Genomic DNA, 19,093 nt, shown 5'->3' on the forward strand with positions numbered 1-19,093 from the left:
CTGATTGTTCCAAGAATGTTTCCTAATAATTGATTTTAATAAATGCAGATCAAATGTTTTACTGACTTCCATATCTCCAGTACTTGAGAGAGATGATTAACAAATATTTGTTGCATATGTGTTAAACTGATGAAAAACTGAATGAATGAGGAAAGGAGGAATAAAACCTTAAGCAAATTGATTTATCGAATATAAGTATATAAGCATATACATATTCGTTCACATATATCTCAAAATATTAGTTTACTATGTTAGGTGAACCTTATATAGTTTTTTCCTTATTTGAAAAGCACATGTTAAGGAACTCCTTCAGGCATTGTTAAAGATAGCTAGAGAGCTATCTTGGCATGGATGTTGGCATGGATGTGGTGAACAGGGAACACTTCTGTACTGCATCAGGTGCACCAGGTGCATCAAAAGGAAAACTGCCAGGCAAGAATTCTCATAGCCAGAGTGGGCAGATTAGTTGAGCAGTATTCCACAGTGTCAGGAATCATTATATTTTATTTCTATGGTCCGAATGTTTTTGTCTCCCTGAATTCATATGTTGAAATCCTCACTCCCAAGTTGATGGTATTAGGAGGTGGAATCTTTCGGGGTTTATTAGTATTAACCTCCAGAAAATCAGTATTATGGTATTAATTCCCTTATAAAAGAGGCCCAAGAGAGACCTCTTGTCTTTTCTGCCACACAAGGTTAGAATGAGAAGACGGCTGTCTATGAGGAAGTGAGCGCCTGTCAGACTCCCAACATGCCAGCACCTGATCTTGGACTTTCCAGTCTCCAGAATTGTGAGAAATAAACTTTTGTTGTTTATAAACCAGTCATTCTACGGTATTTTGTTACAGCAGCCAGAATAGACTAAGAAAATAGCAGAGCATCTGTGATTACTTTACGCTTAATAGATTTCACAAATTACCAATATGAATATGGCTCATATTGATAAAATATAACAGGTATTTTTATTTTTTCTCTTACTTATTTGAAAAATCTTAATGAGGCATAATTTTCCTTTCATAAAGCAGCACTGACAAATGGAAATATGTGAAAAGCAAACAACATGAATTCTCACGGTTTTATTTTAAGATAACTGTGAAAATCTCTCAGAGAAAAAGGTGGGTTTGAGTATATCTCAAATCCTCTCTGTTTTTAACATTCTAAGACCAGGAGACTACCTCAATTACTCTGACCAATTAGTAATTATTAGATTAAAATCTACATATAAAGTTACATTTAATTGTTCAACCTTGTCCCCAAGGAACCATTCTCAGTATTTAGTCTAACAGTGGACCAATATTGGATCAGTCCTCTATTTGAGCTCCAACTTGAAAACCCTGAATTAATTTCTCAATGAGGATACATCTCTCTTTAGGAGATAGACCGAATTTCTGTCATCTAGAAGAATCTGGATTCTAATTTAAGGTTCATTACTAGTTTGGTACATGGCTACTGAGCCTTGGTCTCCTGCCCTAAAAAATGGATATGGTGACACACGTCTTAGAGGCATATTAGGAGCATTTACAGTGTATTATAACCCCAAGAAGCTTTGTAGATCTTTGGACTTGAACATGAATTTTAAGATTAGTGTTCTTGTTCTCAGCACCGTGTGGGTTGCAAAAATACACAATGGCTAAACAGCCCTATAACAGACCCATTTCAAACCCACCCCACCAATGAAATCGTGGAAAAGATTGACAGGAGCAGCTTGTATCAGTTTATCTTGACACCTATCGGCCCATGAACAATCCCATTTGTCCATGCAATACTGAAATTTATCTGAAAACATTAGTGACATATCGGTGACAGATTTTAGTTCTGAGAAACTCTATAAATTACTGTTGCTTAATAAAAAAGACTAGGTGGCTTTGAGGAGATTTATCAAAGAACCAGAATCCAGCCATTTACTTGTTGTACCAGTCCTAGCATTTTCCTGACTTTTTTGGGTTTAAGTCACCCCTAAGAAATATCCATCAAGTTGTTTTGGTCCATCTGGGTAGGTTTTTAAAATATATGCCAAGCTAAAGTTTAAGACTAAGAAAGAAATAATTTTAAGTTAAAGTTATTTCGAAAGTTATGTAGATCGACTGCCCAGAAAATTAAGTATTTAAAGTCAGCATTTAATTGAGACAATAATATTAGAAATGGTCAACGGTTATAACTGTTACTTCAGTAGCATTGATTGTTAAGAATATCAGACTTTAATAAGAATTATCTATAGGGCTGTCCCTTAATTAAATAAAATTATGTATGCAATAAATGTATAATCATATCTCTATTAATTTATAGAAATTGTATAATTTGTTAAAGACATGTTTCACTTAACAAGATAGATGATGGCAAATTAATGTCATAGAGTTATATTCCCAATATTGACAATAAACAGATATTTACTGAGGTGTTATTTTAATATAATCTGGGATTTGTTACAAAGTAATGAGATTCACTTTTTAAACAATACATAACACCAGAGTTCTTAAACCTATTGGATGTTATCTACATCTGGTCTAGTTTTAGCACAATGTTTTAGGAGCCTGTTCTCCCAACTGAGACTGTAAAAATGCACAATATCTTTTTTACTTTTGTAAAAAAGCACATGTAACTCTAATAACTTCTAATTCTTGCATAACAATACGGTATGTGCATAGTACTTAAAAATTCTTAAAGCCTTGTCATATAAACTTTAATGAGCACATATCATTATTAATCATAGACATAGCATGACCAAAATAAATGCCCCTAATAAAATGTATCATGGTCTAGCAATTCAGTATTATTATGTTGCTTTTATCAAATCTGACTTTGTTTCATTTATTTATACATATTATATATACACATATAACATGATATTTATCATAATACTTGTATTCTCAACCTCCTTTAAACTACTTGTAAAGTTATTCAGAGATTCAGACTTACTCATCTCGGCAACTCTGTGGTTTCTAGAACAATGTCTTCCAAATAATTGGAGTTCAATATCTGTTGAACTGAATAAATGATTCAAAGTATTTAGGAGATGAAACTGCACATGTGGTTGTCAAAGCAGAGCTAAGCATGGGCTTCTTTTTGATCAGTGCCTACATACATGTATCTCTTATGGGTAGATTTTATTTGTATTACTTTAACATTAATTATATCTGAGGCAAATCTGAAGGTAACCTTTCCAGGGGCAGCCACGAATCATTTCCAACAGTATGTGTTTCTGTGTGTGTACGTACAGTGTCTGTGCACACCTATAAAATCCTGCAGCTCTGCTGGCTTCTGCTAATGAGGACTCTGAACACAGAAGAAATGTTATTTCTAGAAATCAAACTGCAGAGTGATTTATTTGGAATTCACGCTTCATTTCCATACTTTTCCTCTAATGTCTAAGGTATCACCATGTATAAGGTGCTGCTTCCTCCCGTTGGTTGTCAGACATTCTTTTGAGACTGAACTCTGTGGTATCTGCTTGAGGGAAAGTTTCTCAAAAGTAAAGGAATATGTGTGTAAGACAGAGTTGGGGGCAGAGGATGGAGGGGAAAAGAGAGAAAGAGAATTTATAAAAGTAATAGGCAGAATCTTTCATATTGAATGAAAGACTTTCCTTCTTTTGTGTGAAAATACACAATCAGGTTGATTTAGGTGAAGATCCTCAGTTGAGTTGAAGAAGCCTTTCTGTTTTCTTATTGCGTAAAATTTACCAGCATTTCATAATCAGCCATTCATTTCAGTAACAGAATCTGAACATGCACATGCTTTCATGTTATCTGCCCAGTAGGAAAGTGATTACCATAAAACTGAAGCAGCAGCAAATGGAGTGATTATAAAATGTATCATGTTCTTCATAAGATGAATAATAATCCGCACATCTAAAGTCACCTAAGAGGAGAGGGTGGTGTTAGCACTAGCCTTGGCGGACAGATTAGATTATTTGGCAAAGAGTGAAAACAGCAATTGAGGCTGTTAATGCAATGTACTCACATCCTCTTCACAAACAACATGTAAGTGTTATTATTAAATATCTGCTCACCTCTCTTTGCCAGCTTTTTAGCTGGTTATATATAATCCTAGTGGTTTTCTCCACTGAATAACAAAAATCATTTAGCAAAAGCCTCTTTAAAAAAAGATGTAAGCAACCCTAGATTTGGCACAAAATTGTTCCATGTTTCCATTCCTGTGGAAAAATATCAAGGACCCAAATTAGGACAGGCCCCTTTAATGCACAAAGTAAACAGAGGTGAAAATCTTTTCTTAATGAAAGCTGTGGTTCAGCTATATTTGCTGAAACCAAATAAACAATCGCGAATTGACACTCAGACAGAAATGTGTATAAATTATTCAGAATGAAATGTTCAAGTAATATTAACCTAAAGGTATAGTCATCAATTTTGTCCTGACGGATGGCATTGGGTAGTTAGTATTCAAGTGTTACTACATAAATAAAATTGATTTATGCTAACTGAGAAAACTGAGAAAAATTTTTATCAGGATGCCCAAATTCTGTTCCTTCTGGCTTGATCAATCACCTCTCTACTGAACTGTGTATCGTTTTCTTGCAAAATTCTTAGCTGAGAAATTGAGCTAAGGCAAAATGAATAATACATTCTCTGCAGTGTTAGACTAATGACCCTTAAGTGCTTTTAAAAAATGAGCAGCAATGACTGCTTCCCTTATGAACAGATTCTCTCTCTCTCCATCTCTTCCTCTCCCCCACCCCCACCTCGCTCTTGCTCTCATTCCCTGGCTCTCTCTCTCTCTTAGAAAGAAAATAATTAAGTCTTGAGTGGGCTGACTGTTTTGGAGGTAGAAGCGATGAGAGGGCGAGGAATCAATAAAGCCAATCGAAGCATGCATGGAGTGCAACCATTTGGTTTCCTTTCTTACTCCCTCCCCTTGCTTGCTCTACCCCACCCTGCATTTTGCAGTCCCATTTCAGGTTGCAAAGTTCTCATTTGTGTGAATCATTTTCATATTTCCTTTTACTGTTTTCATAACGCTATTGTGTTTTTATCATAAAGACATTGATCAAATGGTGACAGGCAAGACAGAATGCTATTTACTCTGTAAAAGTAAGAGAGATCTCTGACAGGCCTGCATGGTTAAAATCTGCCTTGGCTGGCATTTGTGATACAAGAACAATTTTTATCACTCCCTGAGTGTGTCCCTAAAGAGACACAATAGTGACTCAAGTTTCTGAACCCAAATGTCTTTTTAAAATCTGCATAAAGCAGCAAAGATAAGACAAATGCCTACATTAAACATGCTTAAAAGGAGCTTGAGCAAGGATAGTTAAAGAGAAAGACAAAAATTCTGGTTGAATAATGTAGGATTATTTTGAATTAAATTGCTCTAAAACCATTGAAACAACACTTGAGGTAGAAATCAAGAATGTTTGGGTTTAGAAAGGAAGCAGGGTACACCCACCATTTTCTCATGTATGTATGTGTGTGTATTAGTCAAGAATGTAATTGTTAGACAGCTGCTGAAAATAGAATTGTTCTGTAAGAAAGTAGTCATTTACAAACTAGCGTGGGGTCAGGTAACCTCCTTATTCCCTTTGCAGTTCCCATTAGGTCAAAATAGCAATCCCCCTACCATCACTTTCATCTTAAGAAGCATGGGCTAGTTTTGCTCTTTTAACTTGAGCTTTTTATTCTAGGGAAGGATCAGACTCTACATAGTCACTGTGTCTTTTTCATTTCATTGCTATTCTATCTTTAGGGGAAATCAGCCTCATATTGTGTTATTCTTATGTCCTTAAGTAATGTTTCTGAAAAAAAAAAAAAAAAAAAAAGATGAATCCCTTTCAATAAAGCGGCCCCAGTTTGATGGAACTACCAAAGTGAAAAGAAAAGAAAAGAAAAGAAAAGAAAAAACTGTTACTTAAAAAGGGCCCGTGGCATTATAGCAGTCAAATCCCTAAAGTCTAATGGTGAAGTCATTGATGCATTATTATTCTTAGACTCCTCTTCTTTCAAATAAAAATGTAAAGGAAATGATTTAAAGTCTAAAGGATGTCACTGGGCAGGAGCTAAAAGACATGCCTTCTATTCCCTAATGCTGAAGCTAAGGAAAAGTGCACCCTAATGTATATTTAGGTATCAGGCCTTAGAGTCAGATTTTTCCAAACTAGAAGCACTCATTTACAAGCAGACACACATGCACACAAAACCAGTCAAATACGCACCTTCGCAGCTTCAATTGCCCTGCTTTTTACCTGTGGATGACTGAGAGAAACATATTACCAGGTATTAAATTGGATGCACAGTAAGACCTTCTGGCTAATAGTAACTTTGCAACTGACACCAGCCATTCTTCAGAGCTACACAAATATTTCTGAAACACCTGTTTCTTTCTGCCACTTTTCCATTTCATCTGTCATTATGGTCTAATGATTTTATTATAAAGATGAGCTTCTCTATATGGGTTAAATGAATCCAATTTATATGTAATGATACCATGAGAGAAGGTAGTGGTGGAGGGAAGTGGCTGGAAATAAATGGCTACCACTAGTAATCGACTTACTAAAACTCCATCCAAAGTGCTGGAAAAACAAAGCAAAACAAACAAACAAACAAACAAACACAAAACAAAGCAAAAATAACCTATTCTGCTAAAGTTATTACTGGCAAAAAAAATCTTATTTACTGATATAAGTAAGTGTAAGTATTATCCAACTTGGATAATAGTTTTCCATTATAATACATTATAAAAAGTCAGTTTTATTTTGGGTTCCAAGCACAGAATTTTTGGGCAAAGATAGACTCAAAGTAGATCAGATAGCAAAGTCACCAGTTGTCATTTACAGCTAGCTATGGCAAAGCTAGGTTTTGGGGAGTGGGAGGGTAGGAGAGAACAGACCTAAGCCTTCACAGCTTTTTCTAAAAATCTGACACACCTCAGCATTTCTAGGTTTTGTTTTGTGATTACAATTACCCAAGAAGGAGAAAGGTCAGTGTATCTTCTAAGCACAGGAGGAATGGGTTGTTTATTCCAAGGTTTTAATGTTCAATTAAAAAAGCATGAATTAATATAAGTAAATAAAATCGCAAGAGAAGGCTACATAACTTTCATTATTATCATTGTCCTTATTTTATCAAAGGAGTGTCCTCAATGAGGATCTTGTGTAGTAGTGAGTGTTCTGTGTTTTCAGGGAGTAAGATATTAGTCTGTTATCACACTGCTGAGAAAGACATGCCTGAGACTGGGAAGAAAAAGAGGTTTCATTGGACTTACAGTTCCACATGACTGGGAAGGCCTCGGAATCATGGCAGGAGGCAAAAGGTGCTTCTTACATGGCAGCGGCAAGAGAATAAAGAGGAAGAAGCAAAGCAGAAATCCCTGATAAACCCATCAGATCTCATGAGATTTATTCTCACGGGAATAGCATGGGAAAGACTGGCACCCATGATTCAATTACCTCCCTCTTGGTACCTCCCACATGTGGGAATTCTGGGAGACACAATTCAAGTTGAGATTTGAATAGGGACACAGCCCAACTATATTAGCCCCTCATTTGTAAAAAGAAGATATGCTTTCCTTTCTCATACAGGATTTTGAAGCTAGGTGAAGTTTGATGGAGAGATGGGCTGCTGGTAATCTGACCAATGTCTGTTTCAGAAATTAGCTGGCAGTCAGACATATCTACTTCCCCACTTCTTTGCCACTCCCATCCCACCCCATGCAGGGATTTTCTGTACTGAAAGCATCCTCTTGGCAGACAAAACTATATATCTTATCTTATTTTAGATTAATATTTCCAAGAAGGGAATTATAATGACTTCTAGTATTTATAAGATTTAGGAGACATCTTAAGCCTAGCAGCAAAACTCTTACAAATCATTCCCAGGAGCTTCAGTTACTTCTCTGTAGGGCTCATCTTTCCCATTGTGTTTTGATGGTCATTGGCTTCAATTTCAGAGATGTTTTAAAATCTTGTTCCCAATTCCAGGGGCACTCACTATTTTGTCTTATATTTTTCCAATTTATAGACATACATGAAACTGTTAGAGTAAGTGAAATAATCAATGGAGAACTTTGTGAAGCTTGGAGGCAGAAAGAATAACATCAAAAAGTATTGTTGGTACAATTTGTGGATCAGGATGCAGCGCAATGTTGTTAACTTCCACATGGCTTCTCCAGTTGAGATAACTGCAGCTTCCCACTGCTCTTTCTGCATACCCAATTTTGCTGTTAATGGTCTCCAGCTGTAGTTGGCTTATTTTAACAGTTTAGTTTTGTGCTGTCATCTCTCATCTCTGAAGTAATTGCAAAGACAACAGAACTTGAAACATTGCTTAAGTGAGTAATAATAATGTTAGTCCCTTGGCTAAGTAGCAAGCCACCCTACAACTTCACCTGTTTTTATAAATTGTACAAAAAAAGCAGAAAAATTCAAGCAACTTCATCCTTACTTCACAACATGCATATTAGTGTGTCAGTAGTACTTAGATCAGATTTGACTAAGTGAATTCCTTTGACAGTCATAAATTGAATCTATTCAACAAGTGAGTGTGGATGCTTACCCCCATTGATACACAGATAATCTCAGATATTTATTTCCATAGTTTAAGACTGCATCCCTGGAAATCAAGTTTATCAAACTCCCTTTTCTCTCCCAACTCCTGAAAAGTCAATGAGTCTATTAGTTTCTATTGTTTTATTTGACAACCATTTACCAATCTACTATGGATTATGGGCTATTCTCAACATGGGTGATACAGAGGTGAATAAGTGGCCCTGCAACCCTCCTCCAAGGTGACTATGGACTAGGAAGTCATATAGTGAACTAATAAGGTGATAAATACATACAGTGATTTCTGATAGTTTAAGTGTTAAGGAGAAAATGAAATAAGTTGATGTCAGACAAAGTGACTTCAGGGGATGAGAAGGAAGGCTGCTTTAAACTGGATGGCAGTAGAAGGTCCTGCAGAAGAAGTGATAACTCTCTGAAAAAAATGACACCTGGATGACCAGAAGGAGGAAAACAAGTGAAGATCAGAAGAAAGAATTGTTGTGTGGGCAACAGCTATGTGCAAACAGTTTAAAGCAAGAAGAATCAGTTAAAATAAGGAATATGGCATTTGAGGCAGGTTTGTAAGGGGAGAGTGATAAAAAATGAGGTAGAAGAAGAATCAGATCAGAAACCAGATCATGTAGATCCTTGGAGTCTTGTTAGGGAGTCTGAGTTCTACTTTATGAGAGTTAGAAGCCATTGGAATGTTTTAAATGGAGATGTACTACCATTTGACTTAAGCTGGCAAATGGAATGCTGACCTCTGTGAGACTGCAGACGGGTGATACACTGTGGAAGTAATCTGGTAGGGGATGATAGTGGCTTGGACAACAGCTAGTGGTGGCATAAAGCAAGAGAAAGTGAATGGATCTGGACATGTTTTGGAGTCAGATTCCAGAGGACTTATAATTGGGTGGATGGATGAGCGTGCTGTTTATTGAGATGGAGAACACTAGGGAAGTAACATGTTGGGGAATGGGAAGAGGGTGGGAGCAAAAATTGTATCTTGAACATACGTATCTGAAAGTACTCTTAGATGTCTAAGTGGAGATGACAAGCAAGCATGTATGGAAATCTGGAGTTTGGGAGCCAGGTCAGGGTAGAGGTATATATATGAGTCAACGGCATATCTGGGCTAAATGAGATCCTTTTAAAGTTTTCCTTTATTAATTCTTTACCTTGTTTGTTTTTTACTCTATGCTGATCTTCCTGCATTTGCACTCAGGATCCTCTTGAAAACTCATTTTACCTATAAAGCTTTTCCTAGTTAAATGGGAAGAAAGTGCAGGTGACAACCGCAATTAAAAGTCTTGATGATGAGGGCTGGGTGTGGTGGCCCATGCCTGTAATCCTAGTACTTTGGGAGGCTGAGGCAGGAGTATTGCTGAGGTCAAGAATTCAAGACCAAACTGGCAAACATAGTAAGACCCCACAAAAAAAAAAAAAAAAAAAGAAAGTCTTGATGACAATATAATACAGTCACTAGCCATCTCTAAAATACCAAGACAGTTAAATCCAGATACATGATAATCAATAATTACTCACATAATCATGTATTTAGATGTTTCAATTGGATATTTAGCTATATCCCATTCTGGGTATGTTTTCAATGGTGTCTGTTGCAGTACATGTGCTCCTAGTAGAGAGAAATCTATTTAGTTTGCTTTGTGAAGGCCTATACAGTCTTGCATGTATGATGAATTGTATTAAATGTTCCTGAATACAGAAAATAATAAATGAATCTTAAATAACTCACATTTTCCAAAGGATATTCAAAATATTTTCTTTATCATATGTAAAATCCAATTTGTTTTCAATTTTTTTTTACTATTAGTTGATAATTTCTATTAAAATTTTGTAAAAGAAAAAGTCTTTTTCATTCTCACATTCAGAGGAGCAGAATTGTTCCTAGGTTATTTACTGAAATAGTCACTTAACTACCTACTTTATCAAATAATGACTTATACCAAGCCAGAAAGAAAGAAAATATTACTGTAACACCTGTACATTTTATGCAGTTGAGTAAACTGATAGATTTTTTTTCACATCTTAAATTAGACATCACTCAATTCTTGTCTTACTGCTTTTGTCTCATCTTTGTTGCAAATTTCTAGTGAATATCATATGGATTATTATTTTCTAACTAAAAATTTAGCAAACAACATTTTGATATAATAAAAAGCAAACACAATTTTTTAAGCTGTCTCCCTATCTATTTATTTATGAGGTCAATCTGATTATGGAATCCATGAAGAATGTTAAATCAATAATGAATTTAGCATCAATTTCTGCTGAGGTTGTTGATGTAATAAGAATTATCCAAAACATATACAAATAAAAAAACTTCATTTGCAGGAGTGTTTATCTCAACTACGGCATATGATAATATCACACAAGAGATAGTGCTAGTGAAGCCTAAACACTCAGTGAAAGAAATCATCTGACTTTAATATAAACAATCTGGTCTGGAGACTTCTGAAGAGTTCTCAAATCTTAGGAACTGTATGGAACATACATTATGTAAACCCACCATATTTATTACATTTAACTTGCAGGTATCCTAAGAACACTGGAAATGTTCCAACCTAGCATGGAAGGAACTGAATTTCAGGGTAGGTATTCTGAAAAGAGAATTGGAGATATGCAGCCTGAAGACAGCAGAGCATCTGGGTAAAGATCCTGTAGTTACAAATCTACTAAACCTTGTCATTTTCACTTCATTGGAAAGAGTCACCCTGCACCCTTCAGAACCTCACTAACTTGCTCATGTGCAAGATGAATGAAATACTAGTAATGAAATACTTCACAGGGCTATGAAATGGCTAAATTAGATACTGCAATACATTGCTTATCACAGTTCCAAATAGTAAACACTCATAAATGTTGTTTAGTATTATCCTTGTTAATTATTTTGACTGGTCAATATAAGGGGCATGACTTTGAAAATGACCTTAAGTTGCAGAACTGTGAAAAAAAAAGTAAAAACTCTAGGCAAGAAGTATTTCTTCTATATATTGTATAAATATTTTTGTTTGATTATTTGTTGCAGACTGCCCACTAAAAGGTTTCCTTCACTGCCACCAAAATTAGACATTGTTCAATTAATATTTGTGCATCCACTCTGTTTGTTAAGGAAGATCAGGCAGTTGCTTCATGCCTAAATGTGATAGATAGTGATAATTCAAGAAAATAAAAAAGAGCACAGTTTCTATCATTTAGGAGCACAGAGACATGGCAAGAAATTGTTTGAGTAGTATGATAATTGCCCCAATTTGACACAAACAGGTGTTAAACACAGGAAGACAAGTGCTTAATTCTGCAAAGGGAAGCAAATAAAACCTTCTAAGGGAAGTGATATTTAAACTGAATATTGAGGTTTGATAAGCAGACAAGAAGAAAGGGCCATCTCTGGTAGATAAAATACCACAAAAGTGAAAATAAAAGAAAGAAGGTGCATTCAAAAGCTGCAGTCAATTTGACATAGCTAGAGAGTCAGGTGGGAAACGAGGAAGGCAAACCAGGAAGGTGAGTAAGGACAGTCTGTGTGATGCTCAGAGCTTTCAACTCTGTCTTGCAGGCAATGAAAAGCCAATGAAGGACTTGAGCAGAGCAGAGACACAATGAGTACTGAATTTTGGAGAGAGCATCCAGGCCACTGGATAAAGTGTGCATGGGGAAAAAGAGCTAATGGAAGCCAGGAGACTAGCAAGAGAGTTCAGGTAAGAGTTGTTGAAGAGATTCTACTTGAAAGCCACAGTGGTGGGAAAAGAAAAGAAGTGGTAATTTGAGATAAATTCAGAGATAACACTAACAGGACTTAGTCATTCTTAAGATATGATATTGCAGGAAAATAGCCAAATATACTTGCCTCTATTATGGGGTACATGTGCAGCAGACTTGCTTGAATAATCTATTAAGGTGTGGGTAAAATATTATAATTTTATTCAAAAATTATTTTTATCTTATTCATTTTTAACTTTAATTTTTATGCTTTATAATGTATAAAGTAAAATAAATATATGTGAATAATCCATATAGATATGTCTGTATTGGGACTGTACATTCCAATTTTTACTAATAAAGATGCAAAATTAAAGAGACTTGGAGATCACTGCCTTACTAAAACCTCTGTGTTTGGACAAGGTAAAATATGGTGATATTAAAGGAAACATTTTTCCAAGTAGCATTCTAAAAGATAAGCAACGTATTTTAAAAGTGTTACTCTGTACTCCCCCAAAAGCTTACAGTCTAAAATAGAGATCTCTAATTTCTCACTGCCTTACTCGTCTTACTGACTAATATAAACAGTAAGAAGGGCAGACAGACTCCCTTCTACTTTGTCCACAGCCTAGCTCAACTCTTTATTTTTATAAATGTCAACTTAAACTAAATCAAACTTGATTTCTGATTGCTTTTTTCCCCTTGCTCAACATTTCTGATAGACAAATGTGCTATACATTTGGACACAAGCACAAAGAACTAAACCAAAGTACACACTGAATGTATAAACTATCAATTTATATACACATTAGTTAGTGGAGTGGGAAAGAGAAACAAACCTTGACAATGTCCACAGAATGACTCAGGAAGGTAGGGTAAATAACACTGCCAGGATTAAAGTTGGTAAGTTCAAAAGGCAAGGAGGATATTACTGAGGAAGGCTCAGAGGGAGATGGGTCTTTGATAGTCTGCTCAATGGGATTCTGAAGAAAGAAGGGATTGGCTGAGGTTTCCAGAAGATGAAATGTGTAATTTAGGTCTGATATCTCCACCCCTCACCTCCATATTCTTTGCTTTATCCCTTCAAGTACCAGTGAAGTCTTTTGACTTTTTGCTTTGAAACAATAATCTGAACTTTTGCCATATCCCATTTTTAAAAGAGATGTACTATAGACTGTTTATCCCCTGGGAATTCCTGGGCTCTGCTTGCTCATGAAAGTAATAATAAAATATAGAAACATATACAGCAAAGAAAAGCTCTAAATAGAACAAAAAAGTGTGTGGCACTGCCAGAAAATAAATAAAGAAGCACTTTCAATTAGATATTAAGGAAAAGCAAAGTGTTGGGAAAACCATATTATTCAAAAAACTTATGGTCCTACTTTAGGACCATAAGGAGAGGGTTAATGAAATAGTCAACAGTTAACTGAATATAGCAGTGCAAAGAAAGGAACTTTGTCTAATTGACTACACATATGAAAATCTAGATAATGAGGAAAATGCATCAAGACAAAAGACCAGAAATACACATTGTGTATACCCACTCTCGAAACTTTTTCAAGAAGTGTATGTCAGAGTGAAAGGATCCAGTTCCACCAACCTTCTTTCCGCCCTGGATGAAATTGTCTGAGCTACTATGACAAGGCGTAAGAGTTGCTGAATGGATTCAGTATAAGGACAATTCAAGCAGCTCTTCAAATCAACCAATATGAGGATGTTAGAAGTAGATGACCCCATTTATATATAAGTAGACACTACATTTATGTTCTTAATGCTCAGAGAAATGAGATTATCAGAGAGTTAAAAGAGAAGAAATGCTAAAAGGGTAAGATCTTTTTACTTTTCAGAGTGATGCATAGCTTTTGAGGACTCAGCAATAGACACTCGACACACTACTTGGTAAATTTTATCCTTCACTTGTATCTGCATCTGGGAAAACAAAAAAGAAGAAAAAAAATCTTGTTTTAAAAATGTCATTAACTATACACAGTATTGAGAAAGAAGCGTGCAATGTAGCTCTTTATCTTTTGGAAAAGGAAGTAACAGAGGGTAATTTGAGAATCTGGAAATTACATCCCATGGGAGACAACCAAAATGTTTTCAAAACTTCAGCAAGGGAAACATAAATCCCTAAAAAGTGCTTTGCTTTTTTTATATAGTCTAATATAAGTGCTGAAGCTGTTAATACTGCCAAGATCTGAGGAGCTACAAAAACATGACCTTAAAGTGGATGGGACTAAATCTTTTTTCAATCATTAATACTGAGCTATTTTTATCTAAAGATATAAACAAATAAACAATCCTAGCATCTCTCTGATGCCTCTAAGGAAAGGCTTCAAGATACTATATCTTGGAGTGACATCAGCAAGACGACTGACTAGAGATAGCTGGTCTGCAAGCAAGAACTAAGGGAACAAATAAACAGCTAAGATTTGACAGGATAATCAATGGGAGAGTACTGAAGTGGAGAGGCACTTGAGGTGATTGGAAGTCCAGGAGGGCAGCATGGAAGCAGCTGGTGTCTGCAGCCCCATCAACCCCATCCAAATATCATCAGCCTAGAGTCAGGAAGGACTCCCCCTTGCAAGGAAAAGATAAGCAGAAAATTTTCACCAACCCCCTTTGCCACTTCAAACACCCACAATTTTTACAACAGGAGAATCCCACAGTCCTCAAAATCCCTGAGTTGAGTTTGGAGAGCTGTCAGGACTTCATGCTATTGCCTTGTTCCAAATTAGGAGCACATGGTGTGTACTCCCTACCCCACCCCCCACACCCTGTGAGCCAAGCAGCTGCAACCTGGTTCCATCTTGAGACCACAGCCACCTCTGGAGTGTGTCCTACCCTGGAGCCAGTAGCCACAGCACCTCTCCAGCATTGGGGTACCATCTTTATCATGCCAAACCCACAAGGGTACCTGAATGCCATAACCCTAGCTATGTGGAACTTGGGCCAAGGATCAGCTCTGACTCTGGTCCTGCAAAGCAGAGAAAAACAATTCTCACCACTGCACTTCTAGCTGGAGGAATGGTCTGCTTTACCACCCAGGGTGAACCGGCCCTTAAGCTGGTCAACTTACCTTACCTTACCTAGAAAGACACATGAACTGAAAGTAAAGGGATGAAAAAGGATATTCAGTGTAAATAGAAACCATAAGCAAACAGGAATAACTATATTTATATCAGACAAAACAGACTTCAAGTTAGAAGCTGTAAAAAGAGACAAAGAAAAACATTATATAATAATAAAAGGATCACTTCAACAAGAAAATATAATAACTGTAAATTCAGATGCACCCAATACCAGAGTATCCAAATATATAAAGCAAACATCAAATCCAAAGGGAAAAATAGATCCCAATACAATAAGAGCTGGGGACTTAAATGCCCCACTCTCAGCACTAGACAGATCATCTATATGGATAATCAACAAAGAAACCCTGAATTTAAACTGCACCATAGGGAAAATGGACACTTATAAAACATTTCAACCAACAGTTGCAGAATACACATTCTTTTTACTAGGACATGAAATATTCTCCAGGACTGACCATAAGTTAGAATACAAAACAAGTCTTAAAACTTTTTTTTAAATCAAAATCATATCAAGCATATTACCCAACCACAGTGGAATAAAACTAGATATTAATAACAAGAAGACCATTTGAAACTATACAAATACATGGAAATTAAACAACATGCTCCTGAACAACCAAAAGATGAAGGAAGAAATTATGGATGAACTTGAAATATTTCTTGAAACAAATGCAAATAGAAACACAACATACCAAACACTATGGAACACAGGAAAATCAGTTTTAAGAGGCAAATTTATAGTAATAAATGCTTACATCAAAAGGCTAGAAAGATGTCAAATAAATAAGCTAACAATGCATCTCAGAGAACTAAAAACATCAAGAAGAAAGCAAACCCAAAATTAGTGGAAGGAAAGAAATAATAAAAATCAAAGCAGAAATAAAATTGAGACAAAAAATACAAAAGATCAAGGAAACAATAGGCTAGTTTATAAAAAAGATAAAGGGAAATAACAAACCATTATCTGGAGTAACTAAGAAAAAAGGAGAGAAGATCCAAAGAGGTAAAATCAGAAATAAGAAAGGAGATGTCACAACAGACACCACAGAAACACAAAGGATCATTGGAGACTACTGGGAACAATTATATGTCAATAAATTTGAAATGGATAAATTCTTGGATACAACCTACTAAGATTGAATCAAGGAGAAAAAACAGAATACTAGAATATGCCAATCAGTAATAATAAGTCTTCCAACCAAGAAAAGTCCGTAAACAAATGGCATCACCACTGAATTCTATCAAAACCTTACAGAGTAATTAATATCAATTCTTCTCAAGCTATCCTAAAAAATTGAAGGAGAGGGCACTCTTTGCAACTCATTTTATGAGGCCAGTATAAACTCTGATACCAAAATCAGACAACAGCACGACAAAAATAGAAAACTATAGAAAAATCCCTAATTAGCATAGATGAAAAATAATCAACAAAAGACTAGCAAGCTGAATTCAACAAAGAGATAATATAACATGATCAAGTGAGATTTATCCTAGGAATGCAAGGATAGTTCTACACATACAAATCAACAAATGTTATATACACATTAATAAAATAAAGGAAAAAAAAAAGTTCCTCTCAATAGAAAAAGAAAAAGCTTTTGATATAATTTAACATCTCTTCATGATAAAGACTTAAAAATTAGATATAAAAGTGAAGTGTGTCAACATAATAAAGGCTATATATGACAAACACATAGCTAACATCAAAAGTCTAAAAGCTATTTCTCTAAGAACTAGAACAACACAAAGATGCTCACTCTCACCTCTATAATTCAATATAGTTCTAGAAGTTCCAGCCAGAACATTTAGGCAAGAGAAGGAAAAAAGGGCATCCAAATAAGAAAGAGTAAAGTCAAATTTTGCAGACAACAGTATCTTATATACCGGTCTTATATATAGAAAACCCCAAAGACTCTACCAAAAAAACTCTGAGAATTAATGAATACATTCAGTAAAGTTGCAGGATACAAAATTAATATGAAAAATTAGTAGCATTTTTATACACAAACAATGAACTAGTTGAAAAAGAAATCGGCCAGGCGCGGTGGCTCAAGCCTATAATCCCAGCATTTTGGGAGGCCGAGACAGGTGGATCACGAGGTCAGGAGATCGAGACCATCCTGGCTAACACGGTGAAACTCCATCTCTACTAAAAAACACACACAAAAAATACTAGCCGGGCGAGGTGGTGGGCGCCTGTAGTCCCAGCTACTGGGGAGGCTGAGGCAGGAGAATGGCGTAAACCTGGGAGGCGGAGCTTGCAGTGAGCTGAGATCCGGCCACTGCATTCCAGCCAGGGTGACAGAGCAAGACTCTGTCTCAAAAAGAAAAAAAAGAAAGAAAAGAAAAAGAAAAATAAATCAAGAAGGCAATCTCATTTACAATAGCTACCCTGAAAATAATAATTAGAAATAAATTCAACCAAGGCAGTGAAAGACCTTTACAAGGCAAACTATAAAACACTGATGTTTTGTTTAGAACTACAAGCAACTAAAGAGGATACAAACAAATGCAAAGACATCTCATATTAATGAATTGGAAGAACTAATATTATCAAATGACCATCCCACCCAAAGCAATCTACAGATTCAATGCAATTGTTATCAAAATATCAATGACATTCTTCACAAAAGTAGAAAAAAAAAATCTTAAAATTTGTTTGGAACGATAAAAGACCCCAAATAGCCAAAGCAACCTTGAACAAAAAGAAGAAAGCCAGAGGTACCATATTGGTAGACCTCAAAATATACTAGAAAGCTGAGGCTTTGAGAATGATATCAGCATAAAAAATAGACACATAGACCAATGGAACAGAATTGAGAACCCAGAAATAAATCCACATGTTCCTAGCTAACTGATTATTGACAAAAGTGTCAAGAACACTCACTGGGGAAAGGACAATCTCTTGAATAAGTGATGCTCAGAAAATTGGATATCCATATGCTGAAGAATGAAACTAGACTTCAACCTTTCACATATACAAAAAAATTTTAATTTTAATTTAAGACTTAAAAGTGTAAAACTACTAGAAGGAAACATAGGAGAAATACTTCAGAACATTGGATTGGAAAAAGGTTATATAAATAAGACCTCGAAAGCACAACAACAAAGCAAAATAGACAAAAGGGATTATATCAAACTAAAAATCTTCTGCACAGGAAAGGAAACAACAGGATGAAAAGACAGCTTATAGAATAAGAAAAAATATTTGCAAACTACTTATTTGACATGAGACGAATTTCCAGAATACAAGGAATTAAGCATGTCAATGGCAAAAGCTAACCAAACAAACAAAAAACCTAAACACTGTCATTGAAAACAGGGCAAGCAATCTGAACAGACATTCTTCAAAAGAAGGCATACAAATGGCCAAAAAATACATGAAAAAATACTCAAGATCACTAATCATCAGGGAAATGCAAATCAAAACCACAATGAGGTATCATCACATCCCAGTGAGGACAGCTATTACCTAAAACACAAAAAATAACAAATGCTGACAAGGATGCAGAGAAAAGAGAACCCTTATACACTGTGGTGAGAATACAGACTAGTACAGCCACTCTGCAGAACAGTATGGAGGTCCCTCAGAAAACTACAAATAGAACTACCATATGATCCAGCAGTCCCACTACTGTGAATTTATCCAAAGGGAAGGAAATGTTAATATCAAAGAGACATCTGCACCCCCATGTTTATTGCAGCACTATTCACAACAGACAAGATGTGGATTCAACCTAGGCATCCAACAACAGATAAATGAATAAATAAACTCTGGTATATG

This window comes from Piliocolobus tephrosceles, chromosome 4, assembly GCF_002776525.5.
Source record: "Piliocolobus tephrosceles isolate RC106 chromosome 4, ASM277652v3, whole genome shotgun sequence".
Taxonomy (NCBI): Eukaryota; Metazoa; Chordata; class Mammalia; order Primates; family Cercopithecidae; genus Piliocolobus; species Piliocolobus tephrosceles.